The sequence below is a fragment of the Anastrepha obliqua genome, chromosome 6 (assembly GCF_027943255.1).
Source record: "Anastrepha obliqua isolate idAnaObli1 chromosome 6, idAnaObli1_1.0, whole genome shotgun sequence".
NCBI lineage: Eukaryota > Metazoa > Arthropoda > Insecta > Diptera > Tephritidae > Anastrepha > Anastrepha obliqua.
Genome location: NC_072897.1, coordinates 15,549,634 through 15,566,438, shown reverse-complemented (window position 1 = coordinate 15,566,438; position 16,805 = coordinate 15,549,634).

The window sequence follows — 16,805 nt, the reverse complement described above, 5'->3', positions numbered from 1 at the left end:
ATAATAAAATTGAAGCCAATGCTTTTTCATTTTTGTATCAAACGCCACTTTTTCCGCAATTGACATTGTCTCTAATTTTGCCTCTCGGCCACACACTACTCCCCAAAGATCAGTGTGTACTAGGACACTTTTCATTTGAACCGACCACGACGTGTAATTGGAATCGTCCAATTTTTCGATTTGAAAAAACGCACTCATTTTGCTTATGCTATAATATACCGACGAACAGTATAATTATGCTTTCTTTTTTTTCAAATAATTTGTCTCTGTAACTTTAAATATCGACGCACAATATTTAACACAATGATATACAAGCAAAGCGTTCGCGCAAGTCTATTTCACAATTTTCAAATTAATGCCGACACACAGCAATGCACTGGTCCCATAACCTGTTGGTTTGATTTATTGAAATAGACTGAAAACATAAGCAAGCGCGTATATGAATTCAGGAATGTATACAGGAATGAATACAGGAAGAGAAAAAAGAGATGAGGATAAAGAAATAGTGATGGGAAGTGTTGCCACATTTATATATTTCCAACAAATGTTATTAAAGTACTATATAAAAATAAAAACTTCCTACTAATATGGGCAAAGAAAGTAATAAAATATAAAATAAAAGATAAATTCCAGCTTGTAAACGTTCAGGTTAATACCCCCACCCCAAAATCAAATATAAGATAAATTTATTCTATTCAAAAATATAAATAAATTCATTTTACCAAAAGTTAAAACTAAACACAACAATAAAACGAATACATTAATTAAAAAAAAATTCCATAATTATTATATTTGTTAATATATTCACTAGAAGTAATTATAAGAGTACAAATTCAGAAACTTAACAAAATTAATCTATAAGAAATAAAATCAAACCCCAAAAAATAAGAAATATTTACAAAATAATTAATAGAATAATTACCTAAAAAAAAATAAATCTCACCAAAAATAATAAACTTTGAACCGTTGAAAATGAATTTATAATAAAACAAAAAGGTATAATAAAAATTATTATAAAAAATAATTTTAACATTGTAATACATTAAATGATTCAAAATAATCATATAATAATGAAGTAAAACACGTCTTCTTCTGTCAAAGAACTTTATTTCACTCTCACTTTTACAAAAACTCTTCTTAACTTAAAGCTTAACTAATATTTACATTTAATGAGAATGGGAGAAAGTAAAGCTAGCAAATGAATGTAGGAATGCATGTTGTGTGTATGTTGAGTGCCTGAGTAAGCGTGTGGGTGTAGAGTGTGAGAAAGTATGTAAAGCAGTTGTTGGTTTACATTAGAGTTAGCATAAGTAATTAAATATAAGAGTAAGATTAAGTTAGAATTAAGAGTAGGTATAATATAGGAATAGGGTGATCATGTAACTAAGTATAGTAGTGTGTAACCTTATAATATAACTCCTCCACCCTTAAGTTATTTGCTTCCACGCAAATAAGTACCTAATAAATTTACAAAAATAGAGTTATTTTGAAGTGCATATTTGTTTTTGTTTACACACGTAATTTCTGTCTGTTTTTTCTTATTTTTATTTTTTTTTTCTTTAGGTGAATAAATGCAAGATCAATTTGAATTGGTAAACCTGTATTTTCTTTTCCATTGACTCTTATAATATTTAGTTTTTCGGTTATTGGAAGTATCGACAACATAATTGCCTTGACGATCATGACTTTCAAGTTTCTTATAGTATACTTCGGCTGAGCTTTCTCTATTTGCCTATTGACGACTATGTTTTCCAACTGCTCCCCTTCACAGTTTCTATCCACATTTAATTTATTAATTTTTTGTAATAGGTCTATCGATAAGTTCGTGCGGTTTTACAACAGATGGCGTAACTTGATTATTATTCCATCGATCCACATTTCCAAACATTCATTGGAGAGCTACTGTCGTAAGGCACAAACGTCAGTATAAGTTTTTTATTTGAAGCGTAAACAACAATATTTTTACCACACTTGAAAATGTCGAATTTCGTGCCAAATAATGTGTTTTTGCGGGGAATTTTTTAATATGAAGAAAAAAGCAGCCGAAAGTCATCGTATCTTGGTGGAAGTTTATGGTGAGCATGCTCTAGCTGAGCGAACGTGCCAGAAGTGGCTTGCACGCTTTAAAAGTGGTGATTTTGGCTTGGAAGACGAAGAACGCGAGGGTGCGCCGCCAAAGTTCATGGATACCGAATTGGAGGAATTGCTCGATCAAGATCCGGCTCAAACGCAAGAAGAGGTTGCAAAAACTTTGGGAGTTGATCAATCAACCATTTCCAAACGTTTAAAAGCCATGGGAATGATCCGAAAGGTAGGCCATTGGGTGCCGTATGAATTGAAGCCAAGAGACGTTGAACGCCGTTTTATGGCATGCGAACAACTGCTTCAACGGCACAAAAGAAAGGGTTTTTTGCATCGAATTGTGACTGGCGATGAAAAGTGGGTCCATTACGACAATCCAAAACGTCGGGCAACGTATGGATACCCTGGCCATGCTTCAACATCGACGTCGGCACAGAATATTCATGGCCTGAAGGTTATTCTGTGTATCTGGTGGGACCAGCTGGGTGTTGTGTATTATGAGCTACTGAAACCGAATGAAACGATTACGGGGGATGTCTACCGACGACAATTGATGCGTTTGAGCCGAGCACTGCGAGAAAAACGGCCGCAATACGCCGATAGACACGACAAAGTTATTTTGCAACATGATAATGCTCGGCCACATGTTGCACAAGTGGTCAAAACATACTTAGAAACGCTCAAATGGGATGTCCTACCCCACCCGCCGTATAGTCCAGACCTTGCGCCATCCGATTACTATCTCTTCCGATCGATGCAACATGGCCTGGCTGACCAGCACTTCCGTAATTACGATGAAGTCAAAAAATGGATCGATTCGTGGATTGCGGCAAAACCGACCGAATTTTTCACAAAGGGAATCCGTGAATTGCCAGAAAGATGGGAAAAAGTAGTAGTAAGCGATGGACAATACTTTGAATATTAAATTTGTAACCATTTTACGTCAATAAAGTTTCAAATTTCGAAAAAAACCGCACGAACTTAAATGTTACAACACCAACCATTATCCCCATAACAAGGGTCAATATAATATGAATGCATATGTATATAAATATATACATGCACTCATATTACCAATGTATACATATTTATGTTTATTTCACTTACCAAAAATGTAACTTAATATTATTTCCAAATCAATTGCATTTCCGTTATCACAACGAAAATGCAATTCAACTTAATTTATTAACACACTTATGATTAGTAAGCAAAAGCCGACATCAAGTAAATTGCACTCATATTACCAATGTATACATATTTATGTTTATACCACTTGACAAAAATGTAACTTAATATTATTTCCAAATCAACTGCATTTCCGTTATCACAACGAAAATGCAATTCAACTCAATTTATTAACACACTTATGATTAGTAGGCAAAAAGCCGACATCAAGTAAATTGCACTCATATTACCAATGTATACATATTTATGTTTATGCCACTTGACAAAAATGTAACTTAATATTATTTCCAAATCGACTGCATTTCCGTTATCACAACGAAAATGCAATTCAATTTAATTTATTAACACACTTATGATGAGTAGGCAAAAAACCGACATTTCTAGTTAATAAGTAAATTGAAATTTTAGAATATAAGGAAGAGGAATTGAATAAAGAATTCAGTTGTGAAAACACAGCCAACGACAAAAGTCGTATTTCTTTTATTAGGAAAAATCCTTTAAATATTTCTGTTAGTCGGTTGTGAAAACACAGCCAACGACAAAAGTCGTATTTCTTTTATAAGGAAAAATCCTTTAAACATTTCTGGCGACGAGGATGGGATGTGATATTTTAATATCCATATTATAATTTATGTAAAAATACATAAATTATCCCAATAATTTTAGTGAACTCCCGTGTAAAAATACATGGAGTAAATTTAAAGTTTTTTAGTGAAAAAGATTTTATGAACAAAAATTAAAATTTTTTTTTCTCGAAGTGAATAAATCTCTGAAAATTTTTTAAGTGAATCTATGAACAAAAATTTTTTTTGAAGTAAATAAAAAAAAAAAAAAAAAAATCTATGTTCAAACAACAACCAACACCAAAAGCAACAAGGAGAAGAATACTACTACATATCATACAGAGGACAAACAACTACAACTGAACAAGTTCAAAATTCTGAGGTCACCAAAACAACAAGAAGAAGAATACCATATCATCTACAACAAAAAAGTATATAGAGGACAAACAATTACAACTGAGCAATTCCAAAATTCTGACGTCACAAACAACCATCAACACCAAAAGCAACAAGGAGAAGAATACTACAGCATATCATACAGAGGACAAACAATTACAACTGAACAATTCCAAAATTCTGACGTCACAAACAACCATCAACACCAAAAGCAACAAGGAGAAGAATACTACAGCATATCATACAGAGGACAAACAACTGAACAATTTCAAAATTCTGAATCAACACCAAAACAGTAAGAAGAAGAATACCATATCATCTACAATAATTAAAAACACAGAGTAAGTTAGTAAATAATTTATTGATATATAATTTATAAGTTAACAAATAACACCTAATATAGGATATTTTACTTGTAAGAGACATTTGTAAGTTTCATAAGTTTATAGCTTCATAAGTTAAGAAACAGCCCTCGCAATTGCGATATAACATAAGTTGTATCAGCGCGCTATAGCTGCAAGGGTCAGCGACAGTAACCGGACACTTTTGTTTTACTGCAAGAGTTTCCGCTATCGCCAAACATTTTCAGCGCGCTATAGCTGCAAGGGTCAGCGACAGTAACCGGACACTTTTGTTTTGCTGCAAGAGTTTCCGCTATCGCCAAACATTTTCAGCGCGCTATAGCTGCAAGGGTCAGCGACAGTAACCGGACACTTTTGTTTTGCTGCAAGAGTTTCCGCTATCGTCAAACATTTCGCTGGGTCGGCTTGATACCATGACATTATGGCGTGATGCGAGTTTTGGCTTAGGTTAAGTAAAATATTCTATGTTTTAAGAAATCAGTTGGGATATACAGCGCACCTTCGATAAGTCGCCTAAATAAACATCCACTCCGGCACTTGGCCGTTAAAATAATTTGTTTCTTTTTAAGAGGCTCAGTTCGCCTCTCAACATTAAAATTAATTAATTGGCGCCCAACTAGTGGTCAGACTCCACAACCAATAACAGCAGCAGCATAAAACAGCAGCACAGGAGCTGCAACAACCAAGCAATTAAGACAGCAGCGCGGGAACTGCGAGTGACCAATAACAGCAGCAGCATAAAACAGCAGCACAGGAGCTGCAACAACCAAGCAATTAAGACAGCAGCACGGGAACTGCGAGTGACCAATAACAGCAGCAGCATAAAACAGCAGCACAGGAGCTGCAACAACCAAGCAATTAAGACAGCAGCGCGGGAACTGCGAGTGACACACTTTATAAAGAAATTTTGTTCTTGTGTTAGTTGAATCATGTAAGTGGATACTCTAGCCAAAATTTTTCTTCAAATACAAAAGTTTAATTTTTACAAAAATTAGTTAGTACTTGTGAGTATTTTATATTGCAACAGATCATACTTAATAACAATAATCAGAACCAGGTTTCTGAAACACGTGAGAGTGACTGCGTTGAGAATTTTAGTTGAAACAATTTAGCATCCAGATCGTTAATTAAATTACTTTGTGCTACTTTCTATGTGTCTAAAATTGTGCTATAACAATACATACAGTTCTCTTTTGACGGCCCGTTTTACTTTTCGCGGCCACTGGCCTGCGCATGTCACAGTTCAGCCAATATAGAAAACCTCGCAAGCAGTCTAGCGACTCAGATTCCGACTGTGACATTCGCATCAGAGTCCCGGCTACAAAACTTCTCCCTACAGTTCCCCCACCATTAGGTAAAATGGATCCAGATCAGCTTAGGGAAATAATAAGGTCGGCTGTCAGCAATGCTTTAGCTGAACAGGCCGCTGTAAACGAGCAGAGGGAGCGAGCATTGACTCAAAGAATTAATGAGTTGGCTCAACAAATAGCAGCAGCAAACGTTGCCGCCCCACAAGTAGTAGCATATGCTGCTATAGGAATTAGAAACGACATTCGCTGTGACGAGCCACTAGATGCCGTCAAATGTTTACCTGAGTTTGCAGGAGCACAGGAAGCTTATGTATCTTGGAGGCAGGCAGCATTAGCCGCTTACGAGATCTTCAGACCACATAATGGCAGTTCTCGTCATTACCAGGCTGTTATCATTATAAGAAGCAAGATCAGGGGCCCCGCAGACGCGGTGCTGGCCTCATTTGGTACTGTATTGAATTTTGATGCGATAATAAATCGCCTAGATTTCACATACAGCGACAAGAGACCAATTCACGTCATTGAACAGGAATTAGGTACCTTGAGGCAAGGTGGCCTGTCCCTGCTTCAATATTACGATGAGGTAGAGAAGAAACTCACTCTTCTCACTAACAAAGTTAACATGTCATATGAGCCGGCTTTAGCAAAGGGCCTATGTGAAAAATTCCGCGACGATGCGTTGCGTGTATTCATATCGGGTCTCAAGCGCAGTCTTACAGATGTGCTCTTTGCAGCAAAGCCCAGAGACTTGCCTTCAGCGCTAGCTCTCGCGCAAGAAGTTGAGTCAAATCATGAAAGGTACACATTCGCGGCTAATTTCGCAAGAAGCCTAGAGGACAAAGAGCGCAAGCCGCATGCCAAAGCGCAGGGTCACCAACAGGAGAGGCATTCGCAACAAGCCGAAACACAAGCTAGCGGTACAAAGAATCCACACTTTAGCAAGCAAAGCAAGGCCCCAGTGCAGACTGACCAACGAAGCAGTAGGCAGCACAATAATAATGGCGCACCGGTGCCCATGGAGGTCGATCCTTCCTTTTCAAGGGTTTTGCAGCCCACTCAGGCCCCTGTTTACGCGAATAGGAAGCACCCCACATCCGACCGCACAGGCGGTCAGAGAAATCAGCAAAGATTGAATCACGTCACGCAAGACGCGGGACAGGGAGCAGAGGCGTACGCTGATGCCGCCTCTAGCGCAGCGGCACAAATCAATGACGATGCTAGTTATGACTCTGATGCCCTCAATTTTTTAGGAGTAAATCCCTGCTACCCGTCATCAGACGAAGAATAGCAGGGACTCACATGCGATTCCTCATAGACACGGGCGCGGCCAAGAATTTCATTCGGCCACATGAAGGGTTAAAAGGCGTACACCCTGTAGAGTCCTCCTTCAAAATTCATTCCATTCACGGCGAGACACAAATTACACACAAATGCTTTGTTACAATGTTTGGGTTAAAGGCAACCTTTTTTATTCTGCCGGACTTGTCAACTTTTGATGGGATTGTAGGCCTTGACCTGCTAAAGCAGGCAGCTGCTTCGCTTTGTCTAGCTTCAGGACAGCTTAAATGGGGCACGGAGGTCGAACAAATCACCTTCCACACGTGCAAAAATGTAAATTTCACAAATGTAGACTGTGCAGAGGCATCCCCATTAGCTAGAAGTTCCTTTTTGAAAATGCTAAAGACCAGACAAAAGGCCTTTGCAGACCCAGACGAGGCGTTGCCGTATAACACATCAGTCGTAGCTACCATTAGGACCACAGATGAGCAACCGATCTATGCCAAGCTTTACCCATATCCAATGGGAGCAGCTGATTTCGTTAATAAAGAAATCAAAGACCTGCTAAAAAATGATATAATTCAAAAGTCAGTCTCTCCCTACAATAACCCAATATGGATAGTAGACAAGAAGGGCACTGATGAAGCGGGCAATAAGAAAATGAGGTTGGTAATGGACTTTCGTAAACTTAACGAAAGAACCGTGCCTGACAAATACCCTATGCCAAATATATCAATGATATTGGGGAATTTGGGGAGAGCCAAATTCTTCTCAACATTAGACCTCAAGTCTGGTTATCACCAGATCATACTCGCAGAACGCGACCGTGAAAAAACCTCTTTCTCTGTAAACGGGGGGAAATACGAGTTCAAAAGGCTCCCCTTTGGATTGAAGAATGCAGCAAGCATCTTCCAAAGAACCATTGACGACATACTGCGAGAGCAGATTGGCAAATTTTGCTATGTTTATGTCGATGACGTAATCATCTTTTCAGAAGATGAGGACTCCCACATTAAACACGTGGATTGGGTCCTAAAAAGCTTACACGAAGCAAACATGAGGGTCTCCGTCGAAAAGTCACGATTTTTTAAGAAAAGCGTGAACTTTCTTGGTTTCATAGTCACCAGCACTGGCGCCACGACGGATCCTGAAAAGGTTAAGGCAATACAGGAGTATCCAGAACCTAAAACACTGTTCGAGGTCAGATCATTTCTAGGCCTCGCAAGTTATTACAGATGTTTCATTAGGGACTTCGCCGCAATAGCAAGACCCATCTCCAATATTTTGAAGGGTGAAAATGGAACAGTCAGTAAGCATAGGTCCAGAAATATAAAGGTTCAATTCTCTGAAGTGCAGCAAAGGGCTTTTCAGAAGTTGCGCGACATTTTGTCATCTGAGAATGTAATGCTCCGGTACCCCGATTTTAAGAAGCCATTCGATCTAACGACCGATGCTTCGGCTCACGGCATAGGTGCAGTTTTGTCTCAAGAGGGTCGTCCTATAACAATGATTTCAAGAACATTGAAGGACAGCGAGGTAAATTATGCAACAAATGAGAGAGAGTTATTGGCAATCGTATGGTCACTTGCCAAGTTAAGGCACTATTTGTATGGGGTGAAAGACATTAATATCTTCACTGACCATCAACCCTTGACCTTCGCAGTTTCGGAATCCAATCCAAATGCGAAGATCAAAAGGTGGAAAGCGCGCATTGACGAGTCTAATGCACGTATCTTCTATAAACCCGGCAAGGACAATCTGGTTGCGGATGCCTTGTCAAGACAGCAGCTCAACGCTGTGAATGAACAAGAAATTGAGTCCTGCGCTGCAACGATCCACAGTGAGGTATCTCTCACCAACACCATTGAGACAACAGACAAACCCTTGAATTGTTTTCAAAACCAAATAGTGCTAGAAGAGGCGCGTTTACCCTTAAAACGAAGTTTTATTCTCTTTGGAAATAAGAAACGCTACTTGATCAGCTATACTTGCATCGAATCGCTGCTAGACGAGCTCGAAGATGTAGTTTCACCCAAATGCGTAAATGCTCTCCACTGTGATTTACACACGCTTGCAATGATACAAGATTCATTGGTTCGTAGATACCCGGCCACAAAGTTCTGGCATTGCAAAAATCGCGTAGTGGACGTATTTGCGGTGGGAGATAGAAGGGAAATCCTCACAGCCGAGCATAATAGGGCCCATAGGTCTGCACAGGAAAATATCAAGCAAGTACTCTCGGAGTACTACTTTCCAAAGATGGCAAGAATGGCCAATGAAATAGTACAAAATTGCAAAACATGTGCCAGGGCTAAATATGATAGACACCCTAAAAAACAAGAGCTTGGGGATACACCGATCCCCTCACATGTAGGTGAGATGTTACACATAGACATTTTCTCCACTGACAGGAAATACTTTCTAACTTGCATCGACAAGTTCTCTAAGTTTGCTATTGTCCAACCGATCCCCTCAAGAACCATTGTGGATCTGAAGCCAGCTTTAATGCAACTAATGAATTTTTTTCCTAAAGCCGAATCCATTTACTGTGACAATGAACCGTCATTGAATTCAGAGACCATAGTGACTATGCTCGCAAACAACTATGGGGTCAGCATTTCAAATGCACCACCATTGCATAGCATCTCGAATGGACAGGTTGAGCGCTTTCACAGCACTCTGTTAGAGCTAGCCAGATGCCTAAAGATCGATAAAGGCATAAATGACACCGTAGAAGTCATTTTACTGGCTACAACTGAGTACAATAAGTCGATCCATTCGGTCATCGACCAGAGACCAGTTGATGTGGTTCAGGCGCACCCAGATGAGCCACATGAAAAAATACAAGAAAAGATCAGAAACGCTCAGACGATGCTCAGAGCTAGGGAGAACGCAAATCGGCAAAATAGGATCTTCGACGTTGGTGACAAAGTTTTGGTCAAGTCCAACCGACGACTCGGAAACAAACTCACACCCTTATGTGATGAGAAGGCCGTGGAAGCAGACCTGGGGACCGAGGTCCTCATTAAAGGGAGGGTGGTCCACAAGGACAACCTAAGGTGACTCCCTTGTTTTTTTACACCTTTTTTTAAGCCACTAGGCAAACTCGTATAAGTTAGATATAGTTGTTCAACTTACTTTTAGCCACTTGGCATAGTTTTTATAAAACTTTCTTGGTGGTGGGCCTTAAAAAGAAAAACAAAAATATTGCTAAAACATCCTCATTTCACAGGTTTGGATCCATATTACTCCTTTCCTTATCCCTGGCTTCGGCACATGTCATCGACTACTCGCGTGCCAGGTATATTCCCATCGTCGACGGCGAAATCTTGGTATGGGAGAAATACGCCTATATCAGGCACTCGGCAAACCTCTCAGAGTACGCGCGAATGGTGGAAGAGACAGTCAAATTAATTGACATGTTCCCGCTATCCCACATGAAAAAACTTCTAAGTGTGGACACGGCACATCTACAGGACCTATTGGAGGCGTTAGGCACACACCATAGAGTCGCCAGGAGCTTAGATTTCCTAGGATCCATACTGAAGGTTGTGGCGGGTACACCCGATGCCGATGATTTAGAGCAGACTAGGTTTACTGAAATGCAATTAATAAATGCCAATAATAGACAAATAGAAATAAACACTAGAATTCAGGATCAGCTTAACCAGTTAACAATCACTGTCAACAGAATTCTCAAGATAGCCAAAAACTCACAAGTCGACACTAGCCATTTATTTGAAACACTACTGTCTAGAAACAGAATGCTAATGATGGAGTTGCAAAATTTAATGCTTGCTATTACTCTTGCAAAGGCTAACATTGTTAGCCCAAACATTTTGGACCACTCAGATTTGAAATCAATTTGGCTAGAGGAACCCACCAACACTCCCATAGGAGATCTTATGTCCGTTGCGTCCGTAAAAGTTCTTCAATCCATTAACACCATACACTTTATAATTAAATTCCCCGAGATTAAAAGAGCTTGCAGAAAGATCACGATTTATCCTGTCGTCCACAAGAACTTCATAGTGCGATTGCTTGACAACGTCATAGCCGAATGCGATGGAGAAACCCACACACTGCAGAGTTGCGCCGCTTCACCTGGAGCCACATTTTGTCGTCTGGCTTTGGAAAGTTCATGTGCCAAAGAACTCCATGCAGGTGGCACGGCACACTGCGAGATCCAGCCGAGCAACCTGGAAATAATCACCCATGTAGATGACGGAATCATCATCCTCAACGACGGGTCCGCAAGGATTCAGGTGGACAACGGCACTGAGATCCAGGTACAAGGCACGCATCTCATCACGTTCGGAGACCGAGTCGCAATTAACGGGACTCTTTTTTACAATCACAACAACGTACGCAATAGAGTCCCGGGTATTGCCAATTCTCCCTTGCTGAACATCACTGCCACCCAAGATGTCCTCAGCCTCCCTTACCTTCATCGTTTGAATGAACGTAATCTGGAGGTGATACAGCAATTCAAGAAAAACGCCGGAACTGATCAAGCTTATCGTGTGGCATTCATCATTGGAGCCATATGCTGTGCTTTAATCTGCATTGGCCTCACTCTTTGTCGAATCATCGGTGCAAGGAAGTCTGCAAAGCAGCTACGAGAAGTCGTCGCCGGGATTGGGTCGGCCGAGGACGGCCTTATACTTGAAGGGGGAGTAGTTAACAAATAACACCTAATATAGGATATTTTACTTGTAAGAGACATTTGTAAGTTTCATAAGTTTATAGCTTCATAAGTTAAGAAACAGCCCTCGCAATTGCGATATAACATAAGTTGTATCAGCGCGCTATAGCTGCAAGGGTCAGCGACAGTAACCGGACACTTTTGTTTTACTGCAAGAGTTTCCGCTATCGCCAAACATTTTCAGCGCGCTATAGCTGCAAGGGTCAGCGACAGTAACCGGACACTTTTGTTTTGCTGCAAGAGTTTCCGCTATCGCCAAACATTTTCAGCGCGCTATAGCTGCAAGGGTCAGCGACAGTAACCGGACACTTTTGTTTTGCTGCAAGAGTTTCCGCTATCGTCAAACATTTCGCTGGGTCGGCTTGATACCATGACATTATGGCGTGATGCGAGTTTTGGCTTAGGTTAAGTAAAATATTCTATGTTTTAAGAAATCAGTTGGGATATACAGCGCACCTTCGATAAGTCGCCTAAATAAACATCCACTCCGGCACTTGGCCGTTAAAATAATTTGTTTCTTTTTAAGAGGCTCAGTTCGCCTCTCAACATTAAAATTAATTAATTTATACATATATAAGAAAATAACTCCTAAAAATGGCAAACCCTCCTCAAATCCAATTAGATCCAATTAAGTATCTAAACAGCATCCCACAATTCTCCGGAAACATAAACGAACTTCCAACTTTCACGAAACTTATTGACAGGATCCACCCAGTTCTTTTAGCTTACGATGATTTGTCGCAATCACTGTTCTCAGACATAATAAAAAGTCGAATTACGGGTAGGGCCAGAGAAATTCTAGAAATTAACACACAAGCGCAATCGTGGAACCAAATCAAAGAATTACTTAACAATAATTTTGGAGAAAGGAAAAGCTGCGAAGAGCTTTTCGACGACTTACGTTCAGTGACTTTTGAAACTAATACAATAGATTTTTATAACAATATCAAGTATAGATTGAGGCGACTAAATAATAAGTCCGTCCTCATATTAGGAGAAGGCGAAGCCGCTAATCAGGTTGCTATCAATAATCAGAGGTCGGCTCTGAACATATTCAAAAGCAAAATCCCCGAACCAATGAAAACAGTCCTTGCATGTAGGAATCCTCAATCTCTCGAAAGTGCGATTAATATTCTTTATGAGAATGGGTACGATAAAATAGGAAGGGATGGACAAGTTTACCCTAGAAAAACTAAAATGGTTAGAGAAAACCAAAGGTTTGGAAATAATCCACAATCTCGTGGTAACCGACCACAAAGGTCTCAGAATGGAAACTTTAATAGAAATGATTTCCCCAGGAGAAACCAAATAGATGACTACCAAAATTTACATAGACAAAATCAACAGGATGAACGACAAAGATTCTACAGACCCTTCCAACAAGGTCAGAGGTGGCAGAGTAACCAACAACACCAGGAAGTGGAGCCAATGGAAGTAAACACTGCCCAAAATTTTCAACCAGCTGCCTCCACGGGCAATTACCCCATATAATAATTAAATCTAAACAAGGTTATTTGAAGTTTATCATTGATAGCGGAGCAACACATTCTGTAATTAATCCAGGGATATGCCATCCAAAGTGGAAAGTACCCTGCAAACCGATATACATCAAGACACTCTCCCAGACGATACAAGTCAGCGAAAAAGTCGCAATTCCTATTTTTAAGGAATTCGGCGAAACTTTAAATAACAAAATGGAATTCCTAATATATAATTTCCATAAACAATATAGTGGGCTAATAGGCAACAATATATTAAGAAAGCTTAATACTATAATTAATTTAAAAGACAACACTTTAATAATCGGGAAAAATAAAATCCCCATACATTACTCTAAGGAAAACAGCGAATATTTTAATGAAAAAGAGGAAATAAAGAAAGACGTGTTGAACCAAATTCGTATAGATCACTTAAATGAGGAAGAGAAACAAAAGTTTCTAGGTGCAATAAAAAAATATAAAAATATATTTTATTCAGATGATAGCGACCTATCCTTTACTAATGCTATAAAGCATGAAATAAGGACGGTTAATAATATCCCTATTACAGCCAAAACGTATCGTTACCCGTATGTACACAAACTGGAGGTACAACGGCAGATACAAGAGATGTTGGACAAAGGAATAATCCGACCCAGCCACTCTCCTTATTCTGCACCTGTCTGGATTGTGCCCAAAAAATTGGACGCCAGCGGCAAAGAGAAATGGAGGCTTGTCGTAGACTATAGGAAGCTTAACGAAGTAACTATAGACGACAAATATCCTATTCCAAATATAGATGAAATTTTAGAAAAGCTCGGACGCTGCCAATATTTCACGACTTTGGATTTGGCAAAGGGTTTCCATCAAATCGAAATTCACGAAAAAGATGTGGCTAAGACGGCCTTCAGTGTAGAAAATGGTCATTACGAATTTTTACGTATGCCATTTGGACTGAAGACGGCTCCAGCTACTTTCCAACGGCTGATGAATAATGTGCTATCCGACTTAATAAACAAGATATGCCTAGTATATCTTGATGATATCATTATATTCAGCACTTCGCTCCAAGAGCATGTGGAATCTTTAACAAAGGTTCTACAACGCCTCAAAGAAGTAAATCTTAAAATTCAAATTGATAAATGCGAGTTTTTGAAGAGGGAAACAAATTTCCTCGGACATGTTGTGTCAGATAGGGGCATAGAGCCCAACCCTGACAAAATAAGTTGTGTGCAGAGATTCCCACTGCCAACAACACAAAAAGAAATAAAACAATTTTTAGGTTTAGCGGGTTATTACCGTAAATTCATAAGAGACTATTCAAAAATCGCCCGACCTATGACGAGGTGCTTGAAAAAAGACGCAAAAGTAAACACGAAAAATTCAGAGTATGTCGAAAGTTTCGAAACCCTGAAAAGACTTTTAACAAACGCCCCCGTATTAGCATATCCCGATTTCAATGAAAAATTCGTACTTCAAACTGATGCGAGTAATTACGCTCTAGGTGCAATTCTGTCCCAAAAGGGTCATCCGATTTGTTTTGCAAGCCGAACTTTAAATGGCGCAGAACAAAATTACAGTACCATTGAAAAGGAGTTGCTTGCAATCGTCTGGTCCACGAAATATTTTAGGCCATATCTGTTCGGTAGACGATTTCTCATAGAAACCGATCACAGGCCTCTAACCTGGTTATTCTCCGTAAAAGAGCCGAATTCTAAATTAATTAGATGGAGGTTAAGACTCCAAGAATTTGACTACGAAATAACATACAAAAAAGGAGTTCTTAATGGGAACGCAGACGCGTTATCAAGAGCAAATATACTTTTGAACCAAAACATACTAGAAGCAGAACACACCGTATGTACAGAAACAAGTAATCCTCTCAACTTTTATAAAAGGCAAATAGTATTCAAAGTAATTACATCAGGATCACTCAAAATTAAAAATGAAAACATTTTTAAAAATAACAGAAAAACCATTTACGCAAAAAACTTTGACGAAGGAAATCTCAAAATTATATTGAAAAACCATTTCTGCCCTGATAAAACAAATGCCGTGTTCATGGATGATGAAAGGATATACGAGAACCTAAAAGAAGCTGCAAATAGGTACTTCACGGAAAATAGAAATTTTAAAATTGTTAAATGCAAAACATTCCTTTTAGATATCCTGGATGAAACAGAACTAACACAAAGAATAGAAACAGAACATGCGAAAAATAACCACAGAGGAGTTAACGAAAACTTTACTGCCTTAAAAACCGAAATTTACCATCCAAATTTAAAATTGAGAATTAATCAGTTCATTAATAATTGCAATATTTGCAATTTAGAAAAATATGATAGAAACCCGGTAAAACAAAAATTCAAATTAACCGAAACACCCGAAAGCCCAGGTGAAGTAGTACATGTCGATGTATTTTACAGTCTTGAAAAAACCCTATTTTTAACATTCATCGATAAATTTTCTAAATATGCTCAAGCTATTAAAATTAAAAACAGATCATGGATTGAATTCAAAATTGCACTAACTCAATTCTTGTCCATAATGGGAAATGTAAATAAATTGATAATTGACAATGAACTTGGATTTAAGGCGTTACCACTATTAGAATTTTTAAGAGAACAGAACATTGACATTCACTACACATCCAACAACAACCACACTTCAAATTCTGACATAGAACGATTACATAATACTATAAACGAACATGTAAGAATTTTAAAACACGATTCAAATAGAGATACGGAAAGCGTCGAAGAGAAAATGTACAAAATAATGATATACTATAACAATTCCGTACATTCAACTACTGGTAGAAAACCAATAGATTTTAGAAATGGTAATATAAGCAACTCGGAATACCCTTTAATTAGAGAGAAAATCATTAAACAAAAAGAAAGAATTTTAGAGAAATTAAATAAACAAAGGGAAAATGTAGAAGTACAAACAGGACCAGTATACTTAAAAGATGAAAGAGGAGGAAAAAACCACTCAAAGTTTAGGAAAGTAGTAGTATCTAGGATAGATGACGATCATGTTGTTACAAATCGAAATCATAAATACTACAAATCCCATATTAAAAGAAAAAAGAAATTTCAAAATTTAACAAATAACAGACAAATAGCATAAAATAAGAATACATACATTCCTTTTCAGATGAAACTATTACCAACAATATTGAGGTTAATTTTGGTTCTACACCTGACACAATCGCAAAAGATGGACATACAAGACCTTGAGGAAAACGAAGGTTATATCCCAATTAAGGAAAAAGATATAAGACTCATAGATCACTACAAAAGAATATTTCATTTTATAAATTTAACTGACTACTATCACACAACGGAAACCATATACAATAACATAAATTTGTTAGATAGCCCTTTATCGGACTTATTACCCTTGCTCGATACAATGAAAAATAACTTCAAAATACTAAAGAC